The 19,368-nt window shown below is 40.4% G+C and overlaps 1 protein-coding gene across 1 annotated transcript in view; it reads left to right on the forward strand.

Moving 5' to 3' along the window:
• Positions 1-270: 270 nt before the first annotated feature.
• The window catches only part of HYCC1 (hyccin PI4KA lipid kinase complex subunit 1), a 49,110-nt gene continuing 30,012 nt past the window's right edge, over positions 271-19,368 (forward strand). Inside the window, exon 1 of the mRNA XM_050890987.1 lies at positions 271-303. The gene's annotated coding sequence lies outside the window, so the exon portion shown is untranslated. The remainder of the gene's footprint in view (positions 304-19,368) is intronic.

Here is a 19,368-nt window from a genome sequence, read left to right on the forward strand (position 1 = left end):
CCGGCGGCCCCCACCCGCCCAGCCTCGCCGCCGCCGCCGCCGCCGCCGCCGCCGCCCGCCCCCGGAGCGGGGCAGCACCACCCATTGGGGGAGAGGAGGGCGCGGGCGCCCGCACTGTCCGCTCTGCCATCCTATTGGCTGGCGTGACCGCGCTTCGCCCTCTCATTGGCTGCGGCCGCCGCCAGGCAGCGGCGGGGTCGGGCGGTGTCGGCCCACCGCTGCCCGCCCTCGCCGCTGTCGCTCCCGGCGGGCGAGTAAGTCCGCGAGCGACCGCGGCGGCGGAGGAGCCGCCGGGCGGGAGGGGTGAGTTTGACTAGCGGCCGCTCCCGCGGAGCCAACTTTTCCCGCGCTGGGGCTGGGGCAGCCCTCTGCGCCGGCGGGACGGTTGTGGCCGTTGGGCAACTAACGGCCGGCTGAAGAGAGCCCCTCTGGCTCCGCGTCCCGCGCGCCGACTCCGTAGCGGGCTCCCCCGCCCCGCCCTGGGGCAACCGTCGGCGCGCGGCTGGAGCGGCCGTTACCCGCCGGGCTCGCGCGCGGGGAGGGAGGGGGCGGCGGTGGGTGAAGGGCGCGGGGAGGGAGGGAGCGGCGGAGTTGCTGTGGCGGGCCCGGGGGAAGGGCCGTGACGGGCTCGGCGGGCCCCCTCCCACCTTGCCGGGGAGAGCTGGTCTCCGCTGCCGGTGTGGGGCGGGGCCGCGGGATGGTGCTCCGGGGAGCGGCTTCAGCGTCCCCCCGGGGCGCCGCCGGCATCCCGGCCGCGTCTGGCCGCCTGCCGGGGTCTTCCCGCGCCCAGTCTCTCGCTCGGCTCCCGGGCGGCTATCGGGGAGAGCAGAGGGGGGAAGCGGCGGCGGCCCCGCCGGGGCTGGCGGGGCAGCGGTTACTTGTGTCGCCTGGAGAAGGCAGCTGGGGGTGCGAGCAGCCGGCTGCGGGCGAGACAAAGGAGCTGCTCCCGCTCGTCTCCCCGGAGCAGGGGGCAGACAGCGTGGTGCCTGGCAGCAGACTTCCCGCTCCTTGTGCTGGGCGCGTGTGCCTGCTCGTGGGAAGATTTAGGACGTAGTTTAGTGGCGTGCTTTGAAATACATTCTAACCCATCTTTTCTGTATGTTTTTTTTTTTTTTTTTCTCCTGCCGCGTTGACTTCGGTGTCCGCGGGTAGAGATGCGAGAGGTGGCAGCAACAGTTATAATTGCTGAGAGTTTGCGGTTGACGTTTGTAAGTAGGAAGTGCCGCAGACTGCAAGGGGTTGTGCCTGTGTAGGCTTCATTATTTAACTTTACGTACGTTAAGTTGAAGGAACTTCCCATGTGCTTTGTGTTTTAAAGGTAATGGTAAAAGCAGAGGTAATGCCCGTGGACTTGTCTTGTTCCCTGTAGTCCCGAAAGCCATCACGTTTGTTTCCCGTCCAATTGAATTCTAACTCTATCCTGAAAAAGCTCCTGAAGTCTTAAGTTCACAAGGAAAAGATTTGTGTACTCGAGGACTATTAAGTCTTGTTAGCATTGATCTTTCACAATTTTTAATATACACGGCTAGTGCATGAGAAGACAACTACAGAAGAACAAAATAAAGTTTCTATTAAGTGGTTGCTGTTAGGTTTGTTAGCTGCAAATTCAGATTTGGTGATTAGCCTTTTTTTTTTTTTAAAAGCAACTTGAACACTGCAAAGAAGCAAAAAGCAGTTTTATGTAGCAAAGTGTAGAATGACATCGGTGATTGCTTTTCATTGCATCTAAAAGGCTTTTCTGCAGTTTTTCCCTCCAATAATGCGGCTAGATGCTACAGTGTCTTTTCAGAAGCTTGTGGTTTCCACAGAATACTTTCCTCTATGACAGTGCATTGCTTTTGTTGTCCTCTCCACCTTCGAACAAGTTCTTTTACGTTGTGAAAAGTAGTGTTGTAATGCTTGGTCAAATTAACTTCCAATCTATTTTACTTTCATCAGTGGAATACTTTTGGTAAGAGTAATATACTTTGAAGTGGAGTTTTAGATCCATCTGGCACTGTTCTTGGGCATATTTTTTCCTCCAGAGTAAGAAGACAATATGGAAATACTACTTTTGAAATGCAAAACTTGGCTGCTTCTCTTCTGTGATAATCTCTTTGTGAGACAAGGTACTTTTAACAGGCCTTTTATCAGAGGGGTGAATTTTGAGGAAGTTCAGTAGTGCTTCAGATGATTTGTTAACTGTAGCAATTCACTTCCTTTCAGTGTTGAGCTGTTTTAAAGGTACCAGTAAAACTTATTCAGAGTTCTTCTTACAGGGAAAAAGGCTTTCATGGGCAGAATCATGTTGAACTTCTGCCATAGTCTCCTGAATGGGAGGGTTCTCTTTCACTTGAGAGAGTCTATGGTAGACATGTTCACAGGCATAGCTGGGTAGTTAAGTCACTTGGATTCTAATTTTGCAAGGACTTGTATCGCAAACAAGCATGTGCGTGAGATATTGCAAGACTAGGCACTACAAATGGTATGTGTCATCTGTATTTTACTTAGCACAATGGGGCTGGCTCTAAGCTGGGAGAAGAGCCCATTTACTGATGCGTATGTTATGACTGTATCAAACCTAATAGTAAGTTGCTGAATTAAGGTCTAATTCTTAGTACCTGTTATTGTAAAACCCCAATATCTTGAACCTTCTCTCTATGTTCGTGTCACGAAATGCATTTTCATTAAATCCTGCCTTAAGGTAAATATTAGGTTCTCTCTTAACCTGTCACTGACTTTAATACATGCAATGTGAAAATCACCTTGTTCATTCTGGAGACTTATATTATTAGTTATCAAATGTTGGCTAACGTCTGGCTATTTCAATTAGAAAATAAACATACATTTTATGGCCCGATGTGACACCGTTTTCTTTCAGGTTTTGTGGAAGATGCATAGTTTGAGAAATCTGCGTGATTTGTAAGAGAAAAGTCACAGTTCCCAGGCTTTCCTTTGGGACTAAGAGCCTGTGGAGTACTCTTTATATTTGAGGCTTTCAAATAAAACTTTCATGAGGCTTAAATGTTTATGTTGATGAGAATATTAAAATGCAGTAGCACTTGGACTCTTAACAAAGATCACCTGGGCACTGCAAACATACAAAGCCTATATTGGGAACAGCTTAGACTTAAATCCGTTAGGTGGATCACCAGGTCAGGTTTCATTCCCAAGCCTTCGCTTAGGCAAATATGCTCTCTGTGTAACCTGGCGTGCTTCCTCTCTCGCAAATGCAAGATTGGGTACAAAGCTTATACTTCAGTCTGCCATAGGATTTGTGCGGGTAGTTTCGTTAGCATAAATGGAGATTACGTGTATGAATCACTGCACTTGTGTGTTACAGTGTTACCAGTTACTAAGCAGTCAGTCTTCCGGGAGCAATATGCATGAAGTTTAAGCAGGAGATCCTGTCATGCTGTATAGGAAACGAGAAGCCTGATGATATGACCATCACTGTGTGTATGCTCTGTCTTCTTTGAATTTAGGAGAACTAGAATCTGAATCTCTTACACTTTAAAAAAACTGAAGACTGCAAATTTGTATTTATCTTCTGAGGTGTAATAGCTTGATGACTGGAGTGACTGTGTAATCGCTAAGACTTCTTCCATGGTATTGTGAAAATACAATGTGCTTAAAACCTGCATTTTGTATGCAGCGTTTTTCAGTGTTTTGGTTTGTACTTGGTAGGATGTACTTGAAAGTATTTGTTGTTTTATTGGAATCTAATAGTTCTCCTGCTCAACAAAATTGTGGCTTTTAATTTGTTAATGCTGTTCTGTTTAATTATGCAAGTATAACCCTGCCCCCCTTATTTAGAATTGTAGGCATGATAGCTTTTCTTTAAATCCATATTTTCTTTCTTTTCCAGAAAAAAATGTCCATTTTGGCAGTTAGCTGTCCTCAGTTGCCAGAATTGAAATGATGGCCTATTAAATGCACATTTGGGAGTGGAGAAAGTGTTGGAATTAAAGCATTTTTTTATTAGCATCAGTTAATTAGGAACTTAAATTGGATTAATTTGTTTGAAATGCTTCTTGAGATAATCTTGGAAGGCAATAACAAAGTGGTGTCAGGATAAGGACTGAAATCTGTGTCAGACTGGTGTCGTTGAAGACAAGGAATACTGAAGTATGAAAATGTTTTGAATGTGTAAGCCACTGCGTATAGCTGCAAGGCCGTGTTTAAAGCTTCTAGGCTGCTCAAGCTCTGCATGCCATTAAAATGTTTTATTAGTTCCTGCATTGACCAGAATCTTCCCTATACTCTATAATGTATATTGTAAGTGTACACACACATGCTTTTAAGATTAAATACTTCTACATGCTCTCAAGATTTTCTTTATAAATAACTGACACTTAAAATATTTGAAGTTATTTGAAAACAGTGGTGAAATTTAAAAAGTTCTCCATGAGGCTGAGGGGTGAAATGCTTCTGCATTTGTACTTATTGTAAATCATCAGATTTCTATCAGAATTTGTGCTGGAACTTTGTTAGCATGAAAACTCAAATACTCCTGGATTAGATTAGAAAAATAACCAACATCTGAAAGGTCCAACAACTATAGTACTTTTCAATTTATAGTGCATCTAAAGTAATGTGGGATATGAAGGGTTTTCTTGTACTTCTGGTGAAACTGTTGTGAAGCGTTTGTCCTAATTGGGACCATGTTCAAGAGCAGCAGAATAAAAATAGAATGTCAGCTTAGTCTGGGAGGGAGGCTGTTATTTACAGTGATTTCTTTAGACGCATCCCCACATGAACTTAAGTGCTTTGGTAACAACTGGAAAGGTAGTTAATGAAAGCAGCATAACTTACAGCCCAAGTGAGTACTGAAATTGTCTGAATGTGACCCTTTCTTGTCATTGCAGTGCCAGAAATGGGAAGTTGTTGGTGTATTTGTTTCAGTGTGATAAATTAAGGGCTCTGTTTATAAGACTTCAGTGTAACTTCTAAATGGTGTACAAATTTAATACAAGTGAGTTCAATAAACAGTCGTTACTAGGAGTATTATTTATTAGAACTGGAATCGATAAAGCGTGTGGAATTTGGACAGATACTTAATAATCATCACTCTTCTGTATGGAGAATGCCATGAAAAGCAAGGGCATGCATGAAAACATTTCTTAGTTTATTTCAAATGACAAGCATTGCTGCTGAGAGGAAGACTGGAAATGGGTTATCTCTCCAAAACAGATGTATGTTTGTGTTATTCCATCTCGAACCTCTGATGATATGAAATGCTGTGTAGCAATCTAAGCATAATGAAGAAATTTAGGTAAAAGCAGTACTAGCTGAGTAGTAAAACATGCCTATTGCTGATGCAAGTCGCTTTTGCATCAGTATTGCATCCTGATTGGCACAAGAGCTCTCATTCTAAATTTAGTGACAGAAACTGTGTATTTTGGGCACTTTTGATAGCTATTAAAGACTCTTAGGTAGGAGATAAGATATCCTTTACATTTTGTTACTTTTTTCTATTTGGAAGCTAACCTTTAATTAAAAATAGCATAGTATGCTCTGAAGCCACACTGGATACTAATTAACTCACTTCAGTGCTTAAAGCCATGCTGTCTCCTAAGGTTTCCTGCTGTTTGCACTGGATAAATATTTATGCTTCAGCAAGGCATTAACTTCAACCTGATGAATAGTGCATATGACTTTAATATTTTTGTTAACACTAAACACCATGATTCAGGACTATTACTATATTTTAGTGCAATTCTTTTTTTAGAAAGGGAGGAAGAAGTCCGTTACACTTTAAATATGCGATAGAGAATTAAATCTAATACTCAATAATTAAGCTATCTAGCAGTCTGAGTATTGTACAGAAGCTAGTGCTGGATAATATAAGGTCTTCATGGATGTCTGGTTAATGGACAAGGCTGTACTATATCACTGTAGTTTGTTTTCAAGTACTTGAATCCTGTTCTCATGTAAAGACAATTGTTTTGTTTTTTTAATTCTTTTTAATCCTACAGTATTTGCTATATTAAAGGAAATGACTGGAATATGTGTAATAGTGTTAAGTTGACCTAATAAATCTTAAAAAACTGCATTTAACAGGTTTTTAATACCAGCCACCATCTCTGAAAATTAGGATACTGTGAATATTTTCAAACAATCTATCATGTAAGACATGTTGGGTATACTATAGTAACATCTCTATCTGAGGAAGCAGGCTATAGGATCTTCAGGTACAAAAATGAAAACTTTTTCCCCCAGTAACGCTCCTTCTCAGTGTTTGCTGGCTGAAGGAAATTGTGTTACTCTTCCAGAGCTGAAGTAGGTTGCAAAATCAGACTGCAACGTCATATATTTTGTGTTAGGCTGATGAAGGGAAATTTTTTTGAAAGCGTAGGGAAGAGTGATATTAGGGAATTCCTTAGCTCTTGGTACTTAGTGCTAAAGCAACAATTTTATGTTCCTTACAGTAACTTTACACTGGATTTTGTCAGTGAAATTCTGAGTATTCTCCTACAGTTTGTGGTTAGCAGTGCATCTGGCTGAACCAACTACTGTCTACTCAGTTAAAATAATACCTTTCTTACTGACTTTCTTTAGGTTGTGCCAAAATACCTACCTGCTTCATGTCATGTGCTGTGGACATGCTACTGCTTTTACTCAGTTACAGCTTTTAGGCTCAATAAGCTGTAGTCTTTCCACTGACATCTCTCATGCTCCTAATTATATTGACTCCATATGTCAGGTCTAGAAAGACTAATAGGCTCCTGTGTTTTTTTTCCTGCTTTGAACTAAATTCCCAGTGCAGCAGCCAGAGGAGCAGGTGAGAGGCTTTTGACAGTAATTCTGCACATCCTCTTCCACATGCATTCTGTAGCTTTGCCAGTGCTGGTGTAGTATTTACTAATTCCTGCCCGTCTTGAGAGAATGTGATTTACATTTAGTTGTAAAGCTGAGGAAAAAAATTCACATTTCTTTCCCCTCTACCTGTTTTCTCAGCAGCATTTTGTGTCAGTACTGTAAATGATGGGTATTTTCACCACAGTGTCGTTGTGATGAGACACTATACTTCAGACAATCAAATTTGTCATGTTACTTAGTGAAACACAACAAAGGGAACATCTGTTTTGCAGAGTACTTAATGATACTGCTTGAAGTATCAGAATTCTGTTGTTTCAGCTAGAATTGGTTGAAGTTTTGTTGAATTTTCAGTGATGTGTGCAAATACAGCAGAACTACGCTTCCAGCACTTTTGCATCATGTTAGAGATTGACTGAGTAGATTAGCGATCTCTGCTACTTTTAATTTTTTTTGCTGCCTTAGTGACTTTTGTTTGGCATATGTATTTTCAATATTATTCTTTTTGTTTTATGCCGAAATTTAAGAGTGTCTGAAGTGTATGCATTTGCACTGGTTACCAAGAGTTCTTACTAGAATGTAATGGTTATTTGTGCAGTGATATTTTATCCCAAACTGTTGTTATTGGCAAGCTGTAGCTGTACAGCTAAAACTGATAAGGATTTTCCACCTGAAACTTAATCAGAGAATATCTCTAAACTGTGCAGTTCCTTTGCATGCATAATGCATACATTCATTCATTCCTTAAGGAAGTAATGAAAATCTTTGATTCATTCCCATTTTAGTGGTATTTTAAAGTGTCTTAGATGTTTTGTCCTGTTCTGGCAAAGAAGTGGATGATAGTTCACCTCTGTTCATGAAGTTGCAGCAATCCAGTGAAACAGTGACAAGGACTAACTCACTTAACCATTTATAACTGCTTTTCGGTGTGGTAAAATAAAAGTCCTGTATAAATTCAGTAGCAGCAGTAGGATGTGGGTATACTTGACATGAAGGGAAGAAGGAACACCCAAAAGGTCCCTGCTTGTACAGTAAGCAGAGGAACTGCCAAAAGTGTGAATAGGAAGTTAACTGAGTGATGAAACAGGAACCAAATGATGCCACATTTACCCTTCAAGAGGTGCCTTAAATGTGTCTACTGATTTTAAATGATAGGTGTATGATCCTTTTGTGTTGTGCAGTTATTAACTCCCACCTCCCAAATATCATATGGTTTGAAAAGTGGCCATTCACTGAAATTATATTTGTTATTTCCTCTCATGTGATATAGCTTGCTTTGCTCTTGGTTCATTGCAACTCCTCTTTCCTATGGGTATGACAGTTTTTTATGAACATAATGTTGCTTCCTAGGGTTGTTAAGCTGTATTGATGTCGTTCAGCTCTGGTTCATTTGAGTCCACTGTGTCCCAAATACATGTGTGGTCAGTGACCAATTTCCATGTATTGTCATAATTGCATCTGCCATTCAAGTGACTTTTCAGTTGCCGCTTGTAAGCAGAATACACTAAATCAAGTTCCAAGTTTGTAGACTTCAGATTATTATATAAACAAATTTTGACTACTTTGTTAGGCTACAGAAATATTTGTCAGGCTCTAAATCATGAAGTCTGTGCTCCAAACAGGGCTCTGAATTTGTAACTGAATATTGAAGTACTGCTCGCTTATTCTGGAAATACTAGATACGTAAGTCTTAAAGAATGCACTTAGAAATCAGGCCTGTCTTGAGCAGAAGACATCTTGAGATTTAATGAGAATGCAAATAAAAGAAACAGGAAAAGAAAATTAATGCATGCTCTGTTATTTTTAATCTTAAACTGTTTTCTGCTACCTAAGTGATAAATTCACTATAAATTTATTCATTCAGTATAAATTCATTAGAAACTTTCTGTTGTTATGGCTTTGGAACAACAGCAGATTACTTGGTGATACCATTTACCCTGGAAATCTGTACATGAGTTGCTCAAATAAGAGTCTCTCTAGAACCTGTGTAACTTGAGTTTCGTTAGACTTATATTTCTTTCTTGGAATAATTAATATTCTGAGCTTCAGATGCTTCCATGAAGTGGGAACTTTTTACTTGAAGGGCTTTTTAATCTAATATGAATTCAACCTAAATTAATATGCCCTACAATGAGACAATTAACACCTTTTTTCTGCTTTGCCACTATTATGCTTTTGGGATTTGACTTTTTTTTTTAAATTACAATACAGAGCAAGACATACAGGGTAGTAAATTGTCTGAGACTTCAAGTCACATACACTTTGTACTACAGCATTGAAATTATATGTGGCAATAGAGCATTTCATGTGTTGGATGTATCTTTTCTGAATGAGACGGAAGTGTGGGTCCTGCTGTTACTTTTTAAAAATTGCAGTTAAAGAAGTCATGTTTTTCTGTTGCTTATAAAGTATTTAAAATACACAGAGTTCTTCTTAGGTGCACTGAATTGTTTTTCAAATTAACGTGTCCAGTCTTGTGAGTATAACAGGCTTGTGCGGGAGGACTGTTGGGGGCAGGGGGGAGGGAAGGGATGAGGAAGAATGAGAAAACTGCCATGGAGAGATAAAGCATATTTTTCCTGAAGCTGCTTAACACAGCATTATGTGCATGTGTTGATGGATCATTTTAATTCTGTAACTTAACAGGGAGCAATTGTCAACCACTCAAAGCAAACTAAATCCTAAGATGATTTTCAGTATTGATGTACCCCTCCTCTGGAAAATGCACCTTCATTTAGCTTTTTTCTGTCAAAATGAGCTACCAAAACACATATCACTAGACCACCATAACCCTCTTTTTTGCTATAAAATCTGTGGTGTATTCCTAATAGCAAGGTTCCTGCTTTTCTCTCATGATCTTTGGGGAAATGGTAGAATGGTATACTGGAGATAATATTTTGCAAATATTAAGTTATCAAGAATGCTAATGCTGCTGCACTGGTAGAGTTAGGGTGATGGGATGTATCATAGCACTCATTTAAAATAAATGCTCTGGAGTAAAAGTAAAATCAAACCCTTCCATTGCAGTCATATTTGATCATGTCTGATGCTATTACACTATATTTTAAATCTACCCTGGGTAAACACGCCATAATGATTATTCTTGCAGTGTATTAAGTTCTCTAAAGCCTGTTTCTGGGACATCCAAATCATTGACCTATCCCAGGACTTATGCCAAAAGCATGGTTTCATGCTTGTTTCAAATACAATGTGTTGGACTTCCTCAGCTACAAGTGGAAATGCTTTGAAAGGATAATTCGTATTTGTGGGTACGTGAAAACTTATGAATGCTTGCAGAGTAGGAGTCCAGGTTGTAGAGGGAAGTTTTAAATGGACACGTGCTACTGTCTGGCGAAGGAGAGTATGATTTCAAAGCAGACAGAATTCTCTTTAAATGGCTTTCATTCTAGTAATACTGTTTTTAAAAGTTCTTGGCACTTATAACTAATTTTTGGCAAATAAAAATAAGTCACTTCTGAAGCACCTGTGACTTTTGCAACCTAATTCTCTGTGGGGCTTCCTGCATTTTGTGGAGGCAGAAGGAGGATTCAGTTGAAATGAAGTCTCAAGAGCTGCTGCAAAATTTCTTCCTCATGGGGCTTGTGTAGTATCTTCTAAAGTCAGTTTCTGGCTTGCAGGTAGGCATCTCTGCCTTTCAAATTAAATGAGGTGCAGATACCTAGAATAGGGTTGGAAATAGGCAGAATCTCCCGAAATCTCGTTCTCAGCCAGTGGAGCTGGGAAGTTTTGGCCAATAGTGTTGCATTCTTAATGTTGCTACTCAAAAGTAGAAGGTGAAGAGTATTAAAAATGGAAGGTGAAGAGCCTGCTCAAACTCCTGTCCCTACTTTGTGAGCTGAGTCTTTTTCCTTCTAATAAGTCACTGCTAAACTACTTGTCGGATGAATGCTTCTTCACTTGCTCCAGCTGAAACTACATGCTGTAATGGTAGAAGGTGTTGGAATTGTGCCTTTAACAGTTGATGCTCAGAGGTGAAGTACAGCCTCTGCTCAATTCTTCACATGCTTTTTAGGTCATACTCAAGCTATTGTGCAGCGTCTGCTTATGCATGCTTTACATTGAGAGTCTTTCCAACAGCTGAATTACCTGACACCTTTCTTTTTGATATGTCTGAAAGTTCTGAACAAACTCTAACTTGAGATGACTTGCAATTTTCACTTAGAAAGGAAAACTTGTTTTTAAAATTAGTTTGCAGCAAACAGACTTCACAAACAGCTAGAATAAATAAGTAACTACTAGTAAAGGTATACTATAGTAGCACTGAAGTTTGAGGAGGCAAGGAACTAGATGTCATGGCATTGCTACCACAATAATGCTCTGTGCTCTTGGAAGAACCATTGGTTGGTTCAAGACTTGTATGCAACACTGCAACATAATTATTCTTTCTGCATAGTTTATTCTATTTCACTATTTTAAATTTGTCTTTGGGTTTCAGGGAAACTTCCTGACTTCATAGGGATGTAGCGTACTTTGGGCTTAGGGAAACTAGGATGCATGAGAACAGTAAATTTACTTTGCTTGGGGTGCTGTAGAGAATGTTTCTTGCAAGTGGGTAACTTCTGCAGCACTGCTTTCCCGTACAGAAGTGGTAAGAGCACTGTGTCATGCACTGCGGTATTGCCTGCTCATAGACGCTCTTGACACAAGTTACAGGAGTGCTGATACATAGAAAACAGACAAAATTTCTAAAGCTTTCTATTATGTTCTTATCAGAGCATAAAGAAGATACCTTTATTTTAATACTATGGAATCTTGTGGCTAAAGCAAAAACTGGAAAACCTGTGTGGATTAGGTCACTTTTGTAGTATTAGCACACTGTTCCCTCTTACGCATTTCTTTTTGTTGTTTCAGTTATGTTTGGTTAAGCTTGTTCTTGTACTCACTTTAATGTTACTTTAAATTCTATTTCCTTATGATGCATATAGTTATTACCTTGATTTTTCTTTGTATATGTTAAATGGTTAACTATGTTAATCCAGAATAAGTAAGAACATACTTTAAGACAAGATTTTTCAACTACATGTATTTTATTTTATCTAAGGCTAGGCTGTTTATATCTGTTCTTTCTTAAAGATTTAATAAGATGTAAACAGTAGTGTTTGCATGGAGTAAAACAAAAGAGGAAGTGTATTTCAGCTGCTAAGAAAAACTGTTTTGAAAGTAATAGCTCTTGTTTTATTTTTCTATAATGAATGTAACTATTGGTATATTACAGGTGATAAGAAAAGCTAACACTTGAGGATATATTGCAAATGAAATAGCTTGAAAGAGAGTAGGGCTTCTGCAAGCTGGAGAATGGGATGTAACCGGAGTAAGTTGGCTTACAGGTGGTCAGTTTTGGCTGACTCTGCGGTTACCAGTATGGCAGTTGTACTTACAGTGTGCTTTTGTGCAGACGGCAGCAAGGAAGAAATAGTAAAGTAGGATAAAAAAAAAAAAAAATTCAAGCGTGGAAGTTACTTCATCTTACTTCAGTTTGGCACTGTACTGCTAGGGCTACTTTTGTACTGCTTTAACAATATAAATCTGACTTACTATGGCTTGTATAAATGCAAGTGAATATATTAATGTGTAATCTCATATCTCTATCTTGGTGAGTTGTTTAGCTAGCATGAGTCATTTGGTTGTCTTGAAAGAGTTATCTCCTTGCTGGTAAAGGGCAAGTACAAGGTTAGTTACGTACAAAGGTGATTTGTGATTGTTGTTTACTAATCTGAAGTTGAGCAAATATAATTGGCAGGAGTCAAAGATCAGGATTAAAATCTTCAAAAGCCTGTGCTTATAGGGATCCTACCTTCTGCTCAAGACTTTCTAAAAAGCTTTCATCGTGAATGTTTTGGGTCATGTGTGCCCATATGACTATTTGCCAGCATTGTAAATGGCGTTATGACCTCAACTGTCGGTGGTGGTTGGTGGTTTTTTTTTTCCTTTCCTATTGAGAGAATTGAAAGGTTGTAGAAGGCTGATTTATAGTTTGATATGCCAAATACTTGTGTGTAGGTTTCTAGGCTGCAAAGCGTCAGTATTCTATGGTGCTGGATCCTTTGCACAAGAAGCAACTGCATTTAAGACAGTTATTTATAGTTTCTATACAGTCTAATATACTTTTTTTCTTTAGAGTAATTAATTTTTTTCCTTATTTGCTGTCATCAAAACTGAATTGCAGTGTGTTGTCTGTGGCTGAATATTATTAGGCCTATGATCTTAAAAACTTGTAATGCATGTCATTCAGGAGGACTTTTCCATTTGATGGGCAAATATCTGTCACTGTGTCGTTTCCCAAGTGTAAACTGGTCAAGAAGCATACGTGCACAAGATCAGGAAATCTTATTTAAATCTATATAATGGAAAGGTTAATTGATCCCTGACTCTTCAAGGCTGATGTTCCACATTGTGATATAAAGTGTAAGCTGCAAATAAGGTGATTGCTTCCAGCACGGACAGAGGTGGTGGTGCGGAAGCAGCAAAACTGAAAGATGCCCTTGGCAATATGAAATTCAAATTGACTGCAGTTTCAGTTCCTAAGGTTCAATAACCTTTACAAACCACTGGGAACAAACATGTTCAAAACAGTTATCTTTCTATAGGTTCACTACCATATTGTGAAGAAGGCTGCAGTAATGACCATACTGAATCACACCAGAATTTCTGAAACCTCGTTGTCTAACAGTGGCTGTTAATAGAGGCCTAGAAAGGAACTGATACAGGAAGCTGGAAGAGCGTTCTGGGGGAGCAACTTCTGACTTCAACTTTCTGAACTGGAAGAAGTGCCTATGTATTTAGTGGCTGTGGATGGATTCTTTCATTAATGTGTCCAGGCTTCTTTTTTCTGTGCATTTATGTAAAGTTCATGTATTTGGACTTGGGACTCAACACATACTTCCTTTACATTGTTTTCTGGTAAATCCCTCTGTTTTGAGCCTGTCACCTATAGTTTCACCTAATGCTTGTTAGTTCTCCTGTTAGAAGATGCTGAACAGCCATCTCTTGTTGTTTTAGGAATTTGGTTGAGCCTGAGTCAGTGATTCTTGGTGCACCGTAGCTATCTTGTTGACACTGCCTGATTTTACACTGAAGATAGCAATTATCAGAGAGTATTTGATACTGAGTCTTTGAGCACTGCTTGCATTGTGTGTTTGAATAGAGCATGTGACTGTTTCAGGCTTAGCACAATGGGGTTTTTGTTTCTTTGTGCAAGTTTGAAAAATGTCAAGAAGTCAGACCTGGCCTTTGTGGTTTCTGAAACTTGCCAGAGTGGTTTTTGGAGTCCACAGTAGCATCAGTTTCTTTTCTCAAGAGACTTTGAATGATTTGTTACCCATTACTGCACCTACAAGTATCTGTTTGAACAGGATAACTTGACCATATTCAAAATTGTATAGTGAATGAACAGATCTCTGTATCACTAGAACGAGTTGTGCATTAGCATCAGGGAAATACATTCTCTTCTTTGGCAATTCGTTCAAGAATACACTTGCCTGAGTGCTGTTTCCTGTTCTGAGGCTTACCAAGGATTGTATCTTTGTCTCTGAAACAAGCTGGGAGAGAAGAGGATTCAGCAACATGAATTTTAAGTATAGACTGTAGTCCTTAAGTGAACTTGATGTATGATGTAGAGCTGATTAAAAAGTTTTTAATACTACTTATACCACTTCAAAGGGTAAGAAAAGTTGAGTCCTAATTGTCCCTTCCCTACTTTTGTATACAAACTACTATAGAATACAAGATCAACACATACCAGGGACTTGATCTCTTATGGGTCTGGTACATCCTAACAGAATGCTCACAAGTTTACTTTGTTCATCTTCTGGAATGAGTTGACAAATTTGGCTGATGGTTCATAAAAATCTTAACTTTCTGCTCCATGTTTTCCTTAGGCTAAAAAAATTTTTCTTACCAAATAGTACAAACTTCCAAGGAGATACTTTTTGGATTAGGCAAGAACACAGTATGTGCCTTCCCTCCTCTTCCAGCAATTCCCAGAGGATGGGACTTGAGCAGTTTTTGGCTTCTGGTTTTGTTTTTTCCAGCTCTGTGACTTCCACTAGCAAATGCCTAATACTGTGGTTCCCGAAGGTCAGTTCTGCAGAACTCAAGAGTTCATTCTTCATCCAAGTCCAGCCTCCTTGTACTTAATCCAAATTTCATTTACACACATGCATTCTGTGGATGAATTCTACAAAGGCTGGGTAGCTTTAAAGAATAGGAAAGCTACCTATTGTGAGAACTTCTTTTTAAAGAACAACCTGTGCATGTGTTGTCTGTGATTTCATTCCAGGCTATGATTTGATATTATTGTATTAAAAAAGTCTTGAGTGACAGGTATGAAAAACTGAAGCCATTTAAGTAGATGGATCCATTAATAAGTTTGCCAGAGAATACATCTTAATTCATCTTGGCTTGCTCACCACCAGCTCAGTACATAGCAACTTTTTCTCCCCCCTCTATTAAAAACAGTAAGTTCGCTAAGTTCCTGTTGTATATGTGCTGTAATGGAGAAAGGAATGGTCTTTGTAGAGACTTCGTAGAAGTCTCTTCCAAACAAGACTTGCTTTTGTCAGATAAACTTGCTTGATATCCTATTCCAGTTGTACTACTCATCTTGAAACAAAGCAAAAAATTGGTATCTCCTATGTAAGGAGAGTTTTATTATAGTATTAGAATAGAGCAAGATCAATTTACAGCTCTCAGAGGCTGCTTATTACTTGGGAACAGATCCAGAGAACAGTCTTACCTCAAGCTATATCAAAATGGATTGCAGACTTTGAGTGGAATGTAAGTTAGACTTATTCTCCTCTTGTTGATATTAGAGCTCAAGTTGCATATGTCCTAGGGTTCCAATGTTAGAGATTAGTAAGGGCTGTATGGCTTTATGTATGCTTACTTTAAATAGATGTTCTACTAGGAAAGCTAGTTTGTTAATCATTGTTTAGTATAAATCATATTTCTTGCTGCTAATCAAAGTTGAAAGTCTTGTGGAAAATACTTCAAAGTGCTTTTAACTCACAAGGCATAAACACACAGATAAATTTGCCATGTGTTAGCTGGGCTGCGGTAGCTTTGTATGCTTTCATCATGTGGCAAATGTGAAGTAATGTGGTAAGACTTGCATTGAAATTGTCACCTAAAGTTGCTTTACTTCATGTATGATATCAGCTAAGAATATATATGTGTCTAATAAAAATTCAACAGAGGTGTGACAACCTGACCATTACTGAGATCTGTCACAAATAATTTTGTGGTATCATTTGAATCTTCTTTGAGTCATCTTCCTCTTACCTGCAACTGTCTTCCATCAGGACATCCAAATGACTCTGTGTCTTAATCTCTTGGAATGAGGAGCATGGGGACATTCGAAGCTGCTTGTCAGTTTTAGTCAAAGTATTGTTTGATTTGTGGGGACAAAAGCAATTAGTTTTTAAAGAAATTCTCAAACTCCACTTATCTGAACTCTTTGCAGGGACTTAAGAGGAAGAGACCAAGGAAAAAAGTCTATTCAAAGGAAATTACATGCTGATGCACCTTAAAACCATACTTTTTTGGAGGAAATGCTGTGTAGTGCTTGATGTATTGTTTGAATTTTCATTACAGTTTTGGTATTTATAAAGTACATTCTCAATACAATTTTACAGCTTTTTTTAAAGTAGCATGTATTTACTTTATCCACTTTATGTTGCTTCAATTCCATAGTGACTGGGGCGTCTAATGCTCACAGCGGCCTATGTCTTGTAGTTGAATCCACTCGAATGGAGCTGTAATTAAGGCATGTTTTTTTAACACTTTTGGAATTTTTTCTGTAAAAGGTTAACAGATGCTATAAATTAGGCCTTATTTTGGCCTACTTTGTGTTTAAAAATTCCAATTTAGGGTTACTTTTTGTAAACTTTCTATGGGCTTCACAAAAAATTGTATTGTTAACTGAAATCTGTTAATCCTTCCTTTAGAACAGCCTTGGGTTTGCTGACTCGTCCATACATTGTTGCAGTCCAGCTTGATCTGTTATTTAACTGGCACAAAATGTGTGGAATTGAGGCTTTTTTTCCCTTCTAGGGAGAGATCAGTCTAACAGATAATCTTAATTTTTGTCTTCAAGGAAAATAATTATAAAATTAGATTTCTTATTTGTGACACTCAAACGTGTATTGCTGTGGATGCATATGTACTTGAGGTTAAACAGTGTATTCAGAAGGGTATATGCATTTTTTTAATGTATGAAGGTAAAGTAAGGACAGTCTTATCTTCTGTGCATCTCAACTGCCTTAACTCTCAATGGAATGTCTCTGCTACTTTAAAAATCAAAGACCTGATCAGCAAAAACTTTGTCCTGTTTCTTTTAGTTCAGCTTTATGGATTTCGTTTCAAAAGTTCATGCTTTTGCCAAAAAAAGACTTGCCTTCAAATACACAGTCATAAAAGCTTGAAGTATTGTCCTTAATCCAGTGGGTAATGCCAGCCAAGGATGCTTTTATTGTTTTTACTGGTCAAATGAATCCTGTGTTCTCTGGGAGCCTTTAATCTGAAAATAATGCTTGATGGATCAGTAGAAATAGGTGGAAAAAAAGGCATCTCTTTGATAAATGTGGTCTCACCTATGGACTTGGAGTATTGAGGACTCCTCTGGACACTTTTAAATCATGGGTTTCTTGCTTTGAACAGTCAATATTAGCACAGGCATTTGTGCTATTAATGGGGTTCAGTAGGGAATGGTTACTATTGTCAACCCTGCTGAAGCATGAGATGTTGCAAAAGCCTTTGTCCGCCTTCACAGGAATGAAAGTAAGGCTAGTAGGCTGTGTGATTCTGTAGGAACTGATGAGGTTGTTGCTTCAATAATTGTAGCAGGACTAGCCTTTGTGTTAGCACACAGTATTATCCCTGAAAGCCTCACTTTCAAGTCTCCAAGGATGGAGACTTCTCAGCCACTCTGGGCAACCTTTTGCAGTGTTCAATAACCCTTACATGAAATTACATTTAAACCCTTTTTTTAATGTATTTCAGTGTGTGCCCATTGCCTCTTGTCCTGTCACAGGACACCAATGAGAAGAGCCTGGCTCTATCTTCTTTACTTCCTCCCATCAGGTAATTATCTACATTCATAAACCCCCCCTGAGCCTTCTCTTCTCCGGGCTTAACAGTCCCAGCTCTCTCAGCCTCTCCTCCTGTGAGAGATGCTCCAGTTTGTCCATCAGCTTTGTGGCCCTTTCCCAAACTCTCTCCAGTATGTCCATGTGTCTGTTGTGCTGGGGAGCCCAGTGCTCCAACTGTGTCTCACCAGGGCCAAGCACAGGGAAGCATCACCTCCCTTGACCTGCTGGTGACCCGGGGGCTGTTGGCCGTCTTTGCTGCAAGGGCGCATGTGGCTGGCTCACGTCCCCCTTGTTCATGAAGACCCCCAGGGCTTTTTCTGCAGAGCTGCTTTCCAGGTGCCTGGCCCCTGTGTGTGCTGGTGCCTGGGGTGGTTTGTCCCCAGGGGCAGGACTTGGCGTTGCCCTTTAAACTTCCTGAGATTCCTGTGTTGGCTCACGTCTCCTGCCTGTTGATGTCCTTGTGCATGGCAGGACCCCTCTGGGGTACCAGGCTCTCCTCCTGGTTTTGTGTTATCTGCAAAGATGCTGAGGGGTGAGCTCTGTCCCACCACCCATCTTCATTAATGAAGATGTTAAACCGTCCTGGTGCAGGTATTGACCCCTGGTGTACACCAGTGAGGCCAGGTCTCCAGCTGGGCTTTGTGCCACTGGTCACAGCCCTTTGAGCCTGGCAATTGAGGCAATCGTCTGCTCTGAGGCCTGGGTTTCCCGAGGGCTGCTGTTGCTGGTAACAACAGAAGCAAAGGTAGCAGTGAGTACCTCAGCCTTTTCCATATCTCCTGTCAGCAGGTCCTCTGCCCCACTCAGCCATGGAGCCCTAGTCTTCCTGTTGCTGATGATATTTTTTGCAAAAGCCTGTGAACCATTCTTGAGCATTCTTGATCCTCCTTCTTGCTTTGATCCTTCTTCCTCTTGGGATCCTGTGCTCTACTATGTCATGGTCACTGCAGCTATGGCTGCCCCAGTCTTCACATCACTGCCCGGTTTTTCCATGTTTGTAATTATGATGTTCAGCAGAGTGCCTGCCCTTGTTGGCTCCTCAGTAACCTCTTTCAGGAAGTTATAATCAGTGCACTCTGAAAACCTGCTGGGTTGCTTGTTCCCTGTTGTGTTGCCCTTCCAGGAGATAGCAGGGTGGTTCATGTTCTATGTGAGGACCAGGTACCTGTAAATGTGAGGCTTCTTCAGTTGTATGAACAAGGTCTCTCATATTTTGTCTTCATCAGGTGATGAGTAGCAGACACCTGCCACAATGTTACCCATGTTGGTCTGCCCCCTCATCCATGACCCATAAGCTCTCAGCTGTTTCATCGTCCATTACAGGGTAGAGCTCCATGCATCCCTGCTGTTCTCCTAAATAAAGGGCAGCTTTCTTTCCTCACCATCCCAGACTGTCCTTAAGGAGCCCATATCCAGCCATGGCAGTAGTCTGGTCGTGTGAGCTATGCTGCTGTGTCTCGGT

The sequence above is a fragment of the Gymnogyps californianus genome, chromosome 2 (genome assembly GCF_018139145.2).
Source record: "Gymnogyps californianus isolate 813 chromosome 2, ASM1813914v2, whole genome shotgun sequence".
Classification (NCBI taxonomy): domain Eukaryota; kingdom Metazoa; phylum Chordata; class Aves; order Accipitriformes; family Cathartidae; genus Gymnogyps; species Gymnogyps californianus.